The following is a 3,057-nucleotide window of genomic DNA, read 5'->3' as shown; positions in this document are numbered from 1 at the left end:
AAGCTTTGCCGAGCAGTGGGAGTTCAGTGGCCTTCTCACGAGCAGTTGCTGCTGCCGGCCACTCTCATTGATTCTGGGACTCTGAATGCGATGTAGGAGTGGACTGGTGGAGAGCCCGAGGAGCATGGGCTAGGTTATCATCTTCCAGGAGGGCGTCCAGCACGCGGTGCTACCATGGCGAGACCAGGGCGTGATGAGGCAGGTTCTTCTAGAGCTCAGGAGGGTGCTGAGATGGCTGATGCCCAGTATAGGAGGCTGTCGAGGAGGATGGATGCTATGTACGAAACGCAGAGCAGGTTTGCTCAGGAGCTCACCCTTGCGCTTGGGACTGCTTTTAGAGGCCTTGGAGCTGACATCCAGTGGCCCGTTTTTGGTGAGGACTCTGCGTATCCGCCTCCTGATACTCCACCCTCTGAGGGTGATGATGATGATGATCTCTCCGAGTAGGTATACCCTGTGTTCCTTTCTACTACCTTCACTAGGGACAGTGAAGATTTTAAGTTTGGGGGTGGTAGTTAATGAATATTGTGTGTGTGTGTGTCATATAGTTGTATATTCATGATAGTTTAGTTCATTTAATTGCATATTTTTATCATATAGTTTTTTTTATTTTATTTTATAGATTTATTTATCATGTCATTTAGCTCATGCATATACCATGATCCCTTTTGTGTTGCTTTACCAATTGATTTGTGATATTGATGCGAGTGTAGTGATAGCGTTAAAGTGATGTTGAGTCTTGTAGGTTGACGTGCATGCTAGAAACACTTGTAATTTAACTAAGTCTTAGAGAATGCTTAAGGACTAGATTGTTGTCATGGTTTGATGGTTTTCGAGGTTAATCTATTGATTATGCTTAGAATTTATAATAGGTTCTTAGTGATAAAAGAAATGAAAAGAAAAATTGGAGTAAAAAGTGGAATTCATTGCTAATTGTGGCTAGGCGTCAAATGGCTAGTAGCCGGCTCGTATTTTTATGCGAGTAGTCTAGGGTTGAGCAAGATGGAGCAAAACGCACTTGCTCATAAATTTTGAAAAAAAAAAGAAAAAATAAATAAAACAAAAAAATAGAGAGTTAATGCACAATTGATTACGAGTGGGCTCTTTGGTATTCGAGTTATTAAGTTCTTAGGGGACTTTGTGCCTAGTGACCTAAGGCTTTTATAGTCTGGGATCCGCTAACCTAACGCTCGCTACATGGATGCCATTGTATAAGTCTTTTGTGGACCTCACTCATTGCACGGTCAAATAAGCATTTGTTTGTTGTGTTAAATAAAAAGCATGATTCCGTAATAAGCTCCAGTAATCCTGAAGTGTTATAAGTCATTTTGTGCCTAGAAATTTATTCTTCGTATAATCATGAGATTACCTTGAGGATAGTCGAGTTATGATAATTGATCTAGTTTCGAAGCATATCTGTTAAGCATCCGCACACACCATGTTTCCGGCTGTATGTTAGTTTGCATGATTTGATTGATCTTTATTCGCCTAATTGCATTTGTTGAGATGTCGTAAATTGGTTGGTTTAGTCGTAGTAAGAGGGATCGCTGCATTTCATATTGATTGCATCCATGCATGTTTTTGTTTTGTTTTTGAGTCTGTGACGCTTGAGGACAAGCATTGATTTAAGTTTGGGGGTGTGATAAGTGTCATTTTATACCACTTAGAACGTCTTATAATGGCTTGAATTGATGTCTTGAAATCAAGTATTTTGTGTATTTAATGTGTTTATCTAGTGTTTGTGCATTTCAGGGTATTATTTGCATTTGTGGAGAGGTTTCATCAAGAATAAGCCTTGGCATGTGTTTGGCATTGCAAGTGGGAAGATAGGAGCAGAATGCAGCAAAGAACGGGAGCAAAAATAGAGCATTTTCCAGAAGGGGTCTGAGCGCCCGCTCAGCTCTGCTGAGCGACCGCTCAGGAAGCTGAGCGCCCGCTTAGGAATGCTGAGCGGCCGCTCAGGGACGAAAATTTAAAATAAATATTTTAGACTCCTAATTCTGTTGAGCTTCCAACTTCTGAGTTAGCTGGGTTTTGTGGGACTCCTATATAAGTAGTTTTCAGAGACATTTCACATAGTGTTGAATTGTAGTATTAAGCGAGGAGCAAGGAGATAAGGAAGAAGACCGTTTTAGCACATCGCAACGAAGAGGAAGCATATTTTCTTGTGATTCTTTATTTCGTTGTAACGTTGGATGCTAGTTTTCTTTACTTTGAACCTATTTACTCTTGTGACGTACTCTGGTTTAATATAAGTAGTTTTAGTTATTATTCTCGTGTGTTATTATCATGTTTTCATATGAACCCATGGTGACGATGTGGCGCCCTCCAAACCCGGGTCAGAAGTTTGGGGTCCACAACACATACATAATATATAAACATGTATAGGAAATATTATTTGCAATGACCCTGTTTTACATAACCACGGATCGTAACAGGTTAAAGTATGATAACAAGCCAAAATTTTACCCTTTATTACAACGTACCAAATCCCAACTAATTTAACTTATAACTAATAATAGAATCATTCTTACAATCTGACTATCTCTTTACCGCATGAAGTTTCAGCTAGCTCGATCCAACTCAACTGGAACCTTAGCCCGCACTTTGGACTGAGGAACTTCACTATCATCCATATTCTTTTCAACTGTAAAATATATAAAAGAATCGCAAGGGTGAGCTAACTAGCTCAGCAAGTCTTAATAAGGATAACTGAGGTTAAGAAATAATCAAAGGAAATGATTCAGAGGAATCAAGTTTCTTTTTAACTAATCAATAGAATTGGATATTCATTTTAAATTTTAAAAACCAAGGTTAGGTTGCTGATCAGTCACGCACTAACCCCGAGCGAAGTACACAGCTCTGCTCTACGAACTGGATCCAAGGCACACATTGGCCTAATTCGACCACGAATCTGGTCTGACCACGAATCTGGTCCATATAAAGAAAACTATCCAATTCTAAAATAATTGAGTGTAATAAACAGTATAATTCAATAAGCAAGATCATAATCAACAGCGATAAAGCATTGCTATAAAAGCATAATGCAATTCTTGA

Source organism: Apium graveolens, chromosome 4 (assembly GCF_009905375.1).
Source record: "Apium graveolens cultivar Ventura chromosome 4, ASM990537v1, whole genome shotgun sequence".
In the NCBI taxonomy this organism is placed as follows: Eukaryota; Viridiplantae; Streptophyta; class Magnoliopsida; order Apiales; family Apiaceae; genus Apium; species Apium graveolens.
This window is presented reverse-complemented; position numbering follows the sequence as displayed.